This window comes from Mercenaria mercenaria, chromosome 2, assembly GCF_021730395.1.
Source record: "Mercenaria mercenaria strain notata chromosome 2, MADL_Memer_1, whole genome shotgun sequence".
Taxonomy (NCBI): domain Eukaryota; kingdom Metazoa; phylum Mollusca; class Bivalvia; order Venerida; family Veneridae; genus Mercenaria; species Mercenaria mercenaria.
Window position 1 is genome coordinate 119,869,923 of NC_069362.1, and position 12,379 is coordinate 119,882,301.

At 36.8% G+C, this 12,379-nt stretch overlaps 1 long non-coding RNA gene across 1 annotated transcript in view; it reads right to left on the bottom strand.

Annotated features, from left to right (window-relative positions):
• The window catches only part of LOC123565020 (uncharacterized), a 60,246-nt gene that overhangs the window by 30,936 nt on the left and 16,931 nt on the right, over nucleotides 1-12,379 (bottom strand). Inside the window, exons 3-4 of the long non-coding RNA XR_008370037.1 lie at nucleotides 10,837-11,005; nucleotides 8,337-8,479 (exon numbers count right to left, since the gene is read on the bottom strand). This is a non-coding gene — a long non-coding RNA (uncharacterized LOC123565020). The remainder of the gene's footprint in view (nucleotides 1-8,336; nucleotides 8,480-10,836; nucleotides 11,006-12,379) is intronic.

Consider the following 12,379-nt stretch of genomic DNA (forward strand, 5'->3'; position numbering starts at 1 on the left):
CCGAACCTAGATATTATCAAGGTGAACATTCTCACCAATTTTCATAAAGATCCATTGAGAAATATAGCCTCTAGAGAGGTCACAAAGTTTTTCTATTTTTAGACCTACTGACCTAGTTTTTGACCGCACGTGACCCAGTGTCGAAATTACCCTAGATATCATCAAGGTGAACATTCTGACCAATTTTCATGAAGATCCATTGAGAAATATGGCCTCTAAAGAGATCACAAGGTTTTTCTATTTTTAGACCTACTGACCTAGTTTTTTAAGGCACATGACCCAGTTTCGAACTTGACCTAGATATCATCAAGGTGAACATTCTGACCAATTTTCATGAAGATCCATTGAAAAATATGGCCTCTAGAGAGGTCACAAGGTTTTTCTATTTTTAGACCTACTGACCTAGTTTTTGATCGCACATGACCCAGTTTCGAACTTGACCTAGATATCATCAAGGTGAACATTCTGACTAATTTTCATGAAGATCCATTGAGAAATATGGCCTCTAGAGAGGTCACAAGGTTTTTCTATTTTTAGACCTACTGACCTAGTTTTTGACCCCATGTGAAACAGTTTCAAACTTTACCTAGATATCATCAAGGTGAACATTCTGACCAATTTTCATGAAGATCTCATGAAAAAAATGGCCTCTAGAGAGGTCACAAGGTTTTTCTATTTTTAGACCTACTGACCTAGTTTTTGACCGCATGTGACCCAGTTTGGAACTTACCCTAGATATCATCAAGGTGAACATTCTGACCAATTTTCATGAAGATCCATTGAGAAATATGGCCTCTAAAGAGATCACAAGGTTTTTCTATTTTTAGACCTACTGACCTAGTTTTTGACCGCATGTGACCCAGTTTCGAACTTGACCTAGATATCATCAGGATGAACATTCTGACCAACTTTCATAAAGATCCCATGAAAAATGTTACCTCTAGAGTGGTCACAAGCAAAAGTTTACGCACGCACGAACGCACGCACGGACGGACGGACGCCACGCGATCACAAAAGCTCACCTTGTCACTTTGTGACAGGTGAGCTAAAAAGTGATGCTTTATTTAGATTAGAAAGTCAATCGTATTCTACAATAAGGAAATCTAAGGTAAAATACTACTTTTATTTCGTTCACTGAAGATAACATGACGGACATATTTTTGTAAAAAAGCGGTGCACGTGTGATTCGTGTAACACAGTTTAACGACGTTTCCTTAGAAAACTAACGCTCAGCTCATTTACACTGACATAGCCTTGATTGAAGAATATATATATTGTATATATATGAGAGACTTACGGTACCAAATACTCACCCCGAAAATTTCTATGCATTTTGTTCTAATGCACTGATGGGACATGTTTTTGAGTGTCATTGATACTTTATAATTTATTCGGAGATACATTTTTTTATTATTATTAGTTTCTTTTTGATCCCCGTACATTTCTCGTGTTGTTAGAACAATCTCAGTTTTACATAGAAATTTTGCACTGTCAAAATAGCATAGGCCATAAAGAAGATTTTCACAAAAAGCCAGCTTGAAGTAAAGCGGCATACCTTCAAAGTCACAATGAATAAAAGTATAAAGTGATGAGTAATATCAGGATCAAACTGATTACAGTGGAACCTGTTTAATCCGAACATGCTCGGGCCATCAAAAAATTGGATTAGAGAGGTTTTCGGATTAAACAGGTTTCTATTTTAGAATGAAAAATTATGCTATTTTTTAGACATGATGTGTAAATTTATCTTTTTGTATACAGACTAACAAAAATAATCAAATTATAAGCAACATGTAGATTGCTAAGGTGTAATGTAAATTTCATGCTAATTCAACTCAATATAACTTGTAAACTTTTTTTAAAACACTCCTAAATTCCCAGAAAGTAGCTAAAAGGAAAATATTTTACTTGTCCGGTTATTGTTATGATCCGATTTAGTGCCACTTTCAGTGAATAAATTTGCTGCTTTAAATGAACAAACTGCACAGAAAGTTTTGAGGAAGGTACAGGAAAAACAGATTAATATGGAACTTTTACACTGGCAGTACTTATTGCACGTATGTCTATTCTTACAAACTTCTGTTCAAACAAACTACTTGAACTTGCTTCTTTCACACCTGTGCTTATTGCATGGATCTACAAAGCAAAAATCTGACATGAGTTTTGATTATCAATGTTGGGGCCTACTGTTGTTGACTCCTTTATAAAGAGTAATAGTTAAAATTGAAAACAGACTCAAAAAATGTCAAAAATGAGCAAAATTTACATCAGAAACATTGACTAAGGTTCTGATTAGAAGGGTTAATTTTAATGCAATTAGATATAATTGTGGACGGATAGCTCAGTGGTTTGCACACTGGCCTTCCAATCCTGAGGTTGGGGGTTCGATCCCCGGCAGCTACTCGGGAATTTTCAGTTATTCTCAAAGGAGCTTGCACTGAATAGAATTTCACCAACTTATATATCAATAAATCTGAAAACATTCGGAAAGCTATATGCTTACACCAGACAAATCACTAAGATCAGATTGGTTAGACTAAAGAATTGTTAAAACAAACTGTTATGTTGATTTGACTCATGCAAGAGAAGATGCACACATGACTCTTTAAAAGAAATTCCTGGAGGAACTCTAACCATTAATAGTAAAATCTATAAAATTTAATACATTCCACGGATTTAGGCAATGTACGAAAGATATTTAAGAAGGTACAAATAAGATCTATGTTAAAGAAATCTTGGCTAGAACCAACACCCACAAAAAGAACATGCTTGTATCCTGCCTCCCACTCATTTAAAAGGTTTTGGAGACAGTAGCTGATATCCAGTAAGAGAAAAGAACAAAGCCTTGAGGAACTGCAGCCTACATAAAGAAAAGTTCAGTCAACTGAATATGTACTAATGAAAGACCAGGTTGACCTAATTAAGTTCCAGAACGACATTATTTAGCCTCATTACTGAACTGCATCTATGTTACAAGCTACTAGAACCATGACCATTGACAATCTGACTGTGTTAGAACTGACATGAGCATCATTTTTAAGGTCGGTGTCTAAGCAATCACTCTCAAATGGTGTGCACTGATGGGGAGTTATCGACATTATGTTGATGAAATACAGTGTACATATGGGTCACAAACTAAATCCCAAAAGTTACATATGTTTACCGTTGGTGAAAAAAAGAGGTGCTATTGAATGATTTGTTGTTACTACACCAACACCTCTCAGTTGTTCTTTCCTTTTAAGCTTATAAAAGCTACAGTTTGGTTTTGCCATATATTATAACATGCTCAAATTCAATGCTGAGAAAACAGAAATAACAAGTGAATGAAGTATTGCCATGCAATACAAAGTCCCCTACTGGAAGGCACCTAATTTTCTCTACTGCAGTATAACATAATGAACTGATATCTGTCAATGATGTATAAACAATATTGTACTACATATACAATATGTTATAACAACACACTTGGATTAAAATGTGCATATATAAAAACCCACAGTTGTTATCATATTGAATTTTTTTGGCTGATTATAAAAATGTTATCATGTAAGTTATTTATAGTAACAACAAAGGGAAATTAATCTTTAAAAAAAAATAAAAAAAATAAATCTATATAAGTCCACAAGGAACTCTTTACAAGGTAGAGATAGGTCAAATACACCTAAAAATTGGATGTAACATGCATGCTGTACCACAGAAAAGTGGTCTCGATTTTTCTCTACCGCCAGTAATAAAAAAGTTACAATAAAATCTATTTATAGTAAAAACAAAGGGACGTAATTCTAAAAACAAGGGTGCCTCATGGTGGTGAACATTTGGTCCAAGTTACATCAAAATCCCTCCATGCATGAGGAAGAAATGTTTCATACAAAGTCATACTTGAATTTGACCTTTGACCTCTAAATATGACCTTGACCTTAGACCTAGGGACCTGGTTCTTGCGCATGACATGTTGTCTCATCCTGGGGAATATTTGTGCCAACTGATATCTAAATCCTGCTTTGCATGACAAAGTTATAGACCGGACAGGAAAAAAATCCTCTTGACCTTTGATCTCAAAAACAGACCTTGACCTTTAAGCTAGGGTACTGGGTGTTGCGCATGACACATCGTCTCATCATGGGAAACATTTATGCCAAGTAATATTGTAATCCCTTGATGGATGACAGAGTTCTGGATCGGACAGGGAAAAAACCTTATTGACCTTTGACCTCCAATTGTGACCTTGACCTTTGAGCTAAGGGTCTTTGGTTTGCGCATGACATGTTGTCTCATCATGGGGAACATTTGTGCCAAGTAATATTAAAATCCCTTCATGGATGGCAGAGTTATGGACGGGACAGGAAAAAAACTCTGTTGACATTTGACCCCCAATTGTGACCTTGACCTTTGAGCTAGGGGTCCGGGATTTGCGCAAGACACGTCGTCTCATCATGGGGAACACTTGTGCTAAGTGATATTAAAATCCCTTGATGAATGTCAGAGTTATGGACCGGACACAAAACAGACCCTGTTCGTGCTATGTTAACATTTGACTGCTAAGTGTAACCTTGACCTTTGAGCTAGGGGTCTGAAAGTTGTGCATGACACATCGTCTTATTATGATGTACATTTGTGCCAAGTAATATTAAAATCTCTTCATAGATGGGAGAGTTATGGACCGGACAGGAAAAAAAGCCTTGTTGACCTTTGACCTCCAATTGTGACCTTGACCTTTAAGCTAGGGGTCTAGGTTTTACGCATGACATGTCATCTCCTCATGGGGAACATGTGTGCCAAGTAATATTAAAATCTCTTCATGGATGGGAGAGTTATGGACCGGACAGGAAAAAAGCCCTGTTGACCTTTGACCTCCAATTGTGACCTTGACCTTTGAGCTAGGGGTCCGGGATTTGCGCATGACACATCATCTCATCATGGGGAACATTTGTGACAAGTAATACTAAAATCCCTTCAAGGATGGGAGAGTTGTGGACCGGGCAGGAAAAAGCCCTGTTGACCTTTGACCTCCAATTGTGACCTTGACCTTTGAGCTAGGGGTCCGGGTTTTGCACAAGACACATCGTCTCATCATGGGGAACATTTATGCCAAGTAATATTAAAATCCCTTCATGGATGACAGAGTTATGGACCGGACACGAAATTGCGGACGGACGGACGGAAAAGTGCATTCCTATAGTCCCCGAAACTGGTTTTCAACCAGTAGGGGACTAATAATGCTGATATCAAAGTATATTTCCACATGATGAGGAAGACTGGTGCCTCTGCAACTATGTATGTGAGGAAAACATGAATTTCAGGCAGTGTTATACTTTAAAGACACTTGCTGCAGTTTCTTGTATGAGAGATGGAATAAAAATTTCCCAATAATAGAATTTGTTAAAATTTATATATGAACACAGTTTAATGTTAAAAACAGAAAAAATGGGAATTTTTTTACCCCAAACTGAAGCATGCATCCTTAACGTGTTCAACTCTGTATGCATGGCTGTGTATCCACAATTGCACATAATAGGTCAGACCAGACGGTACCTAACCTGTGATGCAATAAACATTTTTACGAATTGATTCCCTACCTCGCATTTGAGTATTGTAATGCATTGTTTCATAGCACCATATTGCACAAACAACAACGTTCACAAAACCTTTTCAGTCTCAGCTGAGTTTGATAATGAAACTTTATTTAAGAAATAATATATCTCATTTAGTGATTTGTTGCTGAATAAATCATTGTTTGGAGTTCAGATGCGAAGAAATTATATCATGAGAGCGCAGCCCGAGTGATATAATAATACGCATCTGAACGACAAAAAATGATTTTATTCAAGAGCAAATCACTAAATGAGATATATTATTTCGATTCTAACACATTACTAAGGACTTTAAAGTATATTCTTGAGGGCATTCATTAAATATTTGCCCATTTTCAATTGGTTTCTTTTCCAGCTTGCCATTATGCCGTTCGGCACTATGACATAATTGTGACATCACAATCGTGAATTCTTGTATAACAAGGCAGTCTGAAAGACAGCTAAATCCCCCGCCACTGCTATGGATAGTGAAAGGGTAAACTTTGATTTTAGCTGTGACCTTGACCTTGAACTGACATGGCTGACTCATGAATTCTGCACAACGTCTTGATGAGGTGATCATTTGATCCAAGTTTCATGAAAATCCTTCAAGGGGTTTAGGAGATACAGAGCTGAAACCTTTGACCTTCAGTTGTGACCTTGACCTTGAGTTGACATGGCTTACTCATGAGTTCTTGATGAGGTGATCATTTGACCAAAGTTTGATGAAAATCCTTCAAGGGGTTTAGGAGATACAGAGTGGATACCAAATGGAAGGCTCAAACCTTCTACCCTTAGTTGTGACCTTGACCTTGAGCTGGCATGGCTGACTCATAATTTCTGCACATCATTCTGATGAGGTAATCATTTGACCCAAGTTTTAAAAAATTCCTTCAAGGGGTTTAGGAGATACAGAGCGGACACAAAATGGAAGGCTCAAACCTTTGACTCTAAGTTGTGACCTTGACCTTGAGCCGGCATGACTGACTCATGGGTTCTGCACATCGTCTTGATGAGGTGATCATTTGACCCAAGTTCTATAAAATTCCTTCAAGGGGTTTAAGAGATATAAAGCGGACACAAAATGGAAGGCTCAAACCTTTGACCCAGAGTTGTGACCTTGACCTTGAACTGGCATGGCTGACTCATGGGTTCTGCACATCGTCTTGATGAGGTGATCATATGACCCAAGTTTTATAAAATTCCTTCAAGGGGTTTAGGAGATATAGAGCGGACACCGAATGGCAGGCTCAAACCTTTGACCTTGTGTTGTGACCTTGACCTTGAACCGACAAGGCTGACTCATGGGTTCTGCACATCGTCTTGATGCGGTGATCATTTGACCCAAGTTTGAGGAAAATCCTTCAAGGGGCTTAGGAGATATGGAGCGGACACGAAAGTGTTACGGACGGAATGACTGACGGATGGACGCAGACCATTCCTATAATCCCTCCGCCACGGCTGGGGATTAATAATTAACTGTTCTTAGCCGCCCTCTTTGTTTAATAGGAAAATGAATCAGATCGTATTAGAATTGTCATTTATATCTAAACAGCATGTTTAAAACTAAATTTTAAGTTAATAACTATTTTCAAATGACTATCCAGTATTGATGGTCAGTGTCTGGTGGTATTTATCCTTCAAGATTCAGTAAAACTGATATTAAAATTTCAAACTCAAACTCAGCTGAGACCGTAAAATGTTTTGTGAACACATGGCCAGAACTCAGCAGCTTGCATTATAACTAGAACATCTGATTATAGACAGGTACACCTTTATAGAAGGAATCCCATTGGGCTAGCAGCGAAAATACATACTCAAACCTAAACATTTCTACTCAATCTTCCTCAGTCTTATTATTTACAACATCATCATGATAAAGTTTATGGGGAGAACAGGGACCCAAGATCAAAAGATACTGTGTCATTAGAAGTAGCAAAGTCTTCAACCTTTATTTCGACAACTGGAGTAACCATCTGAATCTCACTGACAAAAACTCATTGAAAACGGAATATTATTTGATTAAGAATAGCCAGCAATATAAAAATCTTATGATCTGAAGTTTTCTTGGTGCTATTTTTTTTAATTTATTCATCTTTGTTAAAGTGTTTAATTCAATTTATGTGAAACGACAACATATATGAAGTACTTTAGTCTGAATTTTGAGGGGACTTTCTACCCTATGCATCTAAAAATGTTCAGATAATATTTTTATTACACTCTGTTTTGTCATTTGGATTAAGACTATTCTTATAGATCTTTTAGGATTTTTAACATTCTGCAGATCAAGCTGTCTGTGGTATAAATAGTGAAACTGCAACAAAGGGAAGTAACACAATTTCTGTAATTATATATAATAAAGAAAGACCATAAATAGCTGAAATCTATTCATAAAAATGATTTAAAAACTGGTTAAAAACATTTGAGTGAGTTTGATCTTTACCTTACTTTTATTCATTTTTTTTTATAAATGGCAGCCATTTTGAATAAATTTGGCCATACTAATTTTTTCAAACTTCCTTTCACTTTTTTCACAGACACCATATTCTTGCTTTCTATCAAGTTTGATGCTTTTCCTGCAAACATCAAGCCCTTTTAACCATATGCCTGCACCCCTTCTAACAGTTAATGGTTCTGTCCAAATTGGAAGACGGACAAGTTCATTACAGACCTTTAGCATGGTTAAATAAACATGTCTGAAGGAAACACAGAACTTTGTCCTTTGTGCACTGAAAGAAAATTGTGTCTCATAAATGTAATAATTACCTGTAGATGTTGATGACATGTTCTAGAAACTGTGCATTTAGTTCCTGATCATCAATGAATCTTTTCCCTATATGTACCATCAGTTTAACTAGTAGAATGGCCTTTTCTTGGATAAATAGCGCCTGATTCAAAGCGACTGTACCCTATACAAATATAAAAATACATAATGTAAACAAGAGCTGTCACAGGAGACAAAGTGCTCAACTATTTTGACACTGGATTGTGAAACTGGGCACATCTGAGGAAACTGGAGCTGTCACTGAAGTGTTTAAGGTCTCCAGTGGTGGATGAAGATATTGCACAATAGCTTAAGTGTGTGTCAAACTATATATATAAAGTAATAAGAGAGGTAAAGATAGTATACCAAAACACTATATAAGTACAATTCTAAGCAAAAAGGAGGCATAACTAGAAGATGCTTTTGTAGAAAAGTGCATGTCTCCCAAAATGCAAGAAATCAATAGGGGACAGGAGCAAAACTCAAAGAGACACTGATGGTTGGGTAATAATAGTTATAGTAACAGGTAATATAGGGATAATTACTTGGCATGTCCAATCATCCAACTTAGTTTCAACATTCTGAGCCTAGTGGTTCTCAAGTTATGAACTAGAAAACTGTTTTCCATGTTCAGGTCCCTGTGACCTTGACCTTTGATCAAGTGACCCCCAAAACAGTACGGGTCATATACTCTGCATGTCCAATCATCCTATCAAGTTTCAATATTCTGGGTCAAGTGGTTGTAAAGTTATTGATTGAAAGGAGGACCATCAGACAATGCTACAAACCAACTATCAAACGTCTAAGTGTTGTGGTTTCAGACATGAAGTTTGTTAACAATTTTTTCCAATATAAGTCTATGTAAAACGTGGGACCCCCGGGGCGGGGCCATATTTGACCATAGCAGAATAATTTGAACAATCTTGGTAGAGGACCACTAGATAATGCTACATACCAAATATCAAAGCCCTAGTCTGTGTGGTTTTGTACAAAAAGATTTTCAGAGTTTTCCCTATGTAAGTCTATTTAAACCATGTGACCCCCGAGGCAGGGCCATATTTGACCCTAGGGGGATCATTTGAATAATTTTGGTAGAGGACCACTAGATGAAGCTACACATCAGATATCAAAGCCCTAGGTCCTGTGGTTTTGGACAAGAAGATTTTCAAAGTTTTCCCTATACCAGTCTATATAAACCATGTGACCCCTGGGGTGGGGCCATATTTGACCCTAGGGGTATAATTTGAATAATTTTGGTAGAGGACCACTAGATAATGCTACACACCAGATACAAAGCCCTAGGCCCTGTGGTTTTGGACAAGAAGATTTTTAAAGTTTTTCCTTTTGGTTGCCATGGCAACCATAGTTCTGCATGGAATTCAATTCTTTGAATAATGTTGAAAGAAGACCACCCAATGATCATTCCTGTAAAGTTTGGTTTAATTCTGCCAAGTGGTTTTCAAGAAGAAGATTTTTTTAGAAAATGTTGACGGACACACGACGGACATTGAGCGGTCACAAAAGCTCACCATGAGCCTTTGGCTCAGGTGAGCTAAAAACAAATGTCCCCCAAGTGGGGGTTGGGGGAGACATAATTCATGGCAAATTGCTGCCATAGTTATGCACCTTGTGTCATATGATGTTAGTGATAATGTGAGCAAACTATTTTAAGTTTGATTCAAACCCATTTGGTAATAACTGAGATAGAGTGAACGTGTATCAAAATTTTAACCTTAAATTCTAAGTAAAGGGGGGGGGGGGGAATAATTCAAGAAATACTGGTGCAAGAGTTATGTGTGTCATATGATGTGAGTAATGATGTTGAACAAACATTTCAAGTCTCAATCAAGTCCATTTAGTAATGACTGAGATATAGTGAAAGTGCATCAAAACTTTAACCTGGAATTATAAGTAAAAGGGGGATAATTCATTAAATATTGGTATCAGAGCTACGGGCCTTGTGTGATGTGATTTGAAAGATAATGTGGAACAACTACTTTCAGTATGAATCAAATCCATTTAGTAATGACTGAGATATAGTGAAAGTGCATCAAAACTTTAACCTGAAATTTTAAGTAAAAGGGGGATGATTCATTAAATATTGGTATCACAGCTACGGGCCTTGTGTGATGTGATTTGGAAGATGATGTGGAACAACTACTTTCAGTTTGAATCAAATCCATTTAGGAATAACAGATAAGGAGAAAAGAGAGAAAGTGTAAAAAAATTTAACCTAGGTGGGGACGCGTAAAGATGCCGACGCCGGGTTGAGTAGGATAGTTCTCCATATAGTTGAACTAAAAAGCAAAAAGAGGAATCACCAGTACTGTAAAAATTTCTGCTTGTGTTTGGTCACTTCTTTATATTTTTTTGACAGTGATCTTTTATAACACTGTTCTCCAGTAATATCAAGTTTTACATTAAAATGGAGGCAGGGGTATAAGTGTCAACAGTCCCTATTGTACATATTTATTTGCACAAAATCAGCAAGCATGATGTTACCTTAGTTTTGACCAGTCTTCAACCTCTTTTGTTCTAGCCTTCATCACTACAATCTGGAGTTTTCTCAACAAGCCCGACCAAGATCTGAAAAACTTCCTCATTACCATTGCCATGACAACAACCCCATATTTCACTAGATCAAGGCTGAGTATCAGACATTCACTCCCAACTGTAAATATACATTATTACCTGACGTTAAGTCATCTATTTCTTTCAATTTTATGCTTCAATGACATTCTCTCTATATCTGAACAGAACAGTATTTGCTTGACAATACTTAATAATTAATCATTCTGACATAATTTTATAAAGATCAATTGAAAAATACAGCCTCTATCGCATACACAAGGTTTTTCTTTGATTTGACCTAGTGACCTAGTTTTTAACCTCAGATGACCAAGGTTTGAACTTGACTTAGATTTTATCAATTTCACCAAATTTCATGAAGATCAACTGCAAATACAGCTTCTATGGCATACACAAGGTTTTTCTCTGATTTGGCCTAGTGGCTTAGTTTTTGATCCCAGATAACCCATATTCAAACCTGGCCAAGATTTCATCAAGGCAATCATTCTGACCAAATTTCATGAAGATCAACTGAAAAATACAGCCTCTATCGTATACACAAGGTTTTTCTTTGATTTGACCTAGTGACCTACTTTTTGACCCCAGATGACTCATATTCAAACTCAAGCTAGATTTCATCAAGGTTATCATTCTGACCAATATTCATGAAGATCATTTGAACAAGAGCTGTCCATAAGACAGCCAAGCTCGACTATTCGAAATATTGTCCCAGAAGCAGGAAAATATTACCCAAAAAGGTTAAATATCAAAAGAGTTTTAAGTTCAAAAGGGGGAATAATTTGACCAAAATGCATATCAGTTATTGGACTTGCTGCTATCAACTAGTTTTATAACCCCGAAGGCACATGTGAAGTTTCAATTCAATATCTGCACTAGTTTTGGAGATAGAAACTTGCATGTAAAACTTTAACCAGAATTTTCAAAGTCCAAAAGGGGGCATAATTTACCCAAAATACATGCCAGAGTTATGGGACTTGATCCAGTGAGGTTAGTAATTGATCTAGAAAAAGAAAAAATAAGTTTCAAATCTATATGCCTTTTAGTAATAGCTGTATGTACTTGCACGCAAAACTTTAACCAGAATTTGCTAAGTCCAAAAGGGGACATAATTTGGCCAAAATGAAGGTCAGAGTTATGGGACATGCTGCTATCAACTAGTAACCCCGAAGACACATGTGAAGTTTCAAATCAATATCTGCATTAGTTTTGGAGATAGTAAAATGAAGGTCAGAGTTATGGGCTGCTATCAACTACAGTAGAATTCCGCTATTAAGACCACCCATGGTTCTTTGTAAAACTGGTCTTATTAGCGGTCTGGTCTGATTAGTGGACAAGGCTATACGGGGAAGGTCTGGCAGATAATAACACATTGGAATACAATCAAGACGCAATAATGGCAAACACAGTGTTAAATTTATATGTAGCTTTATTTTCTTTAATTTCTTTAGCCTTAAAT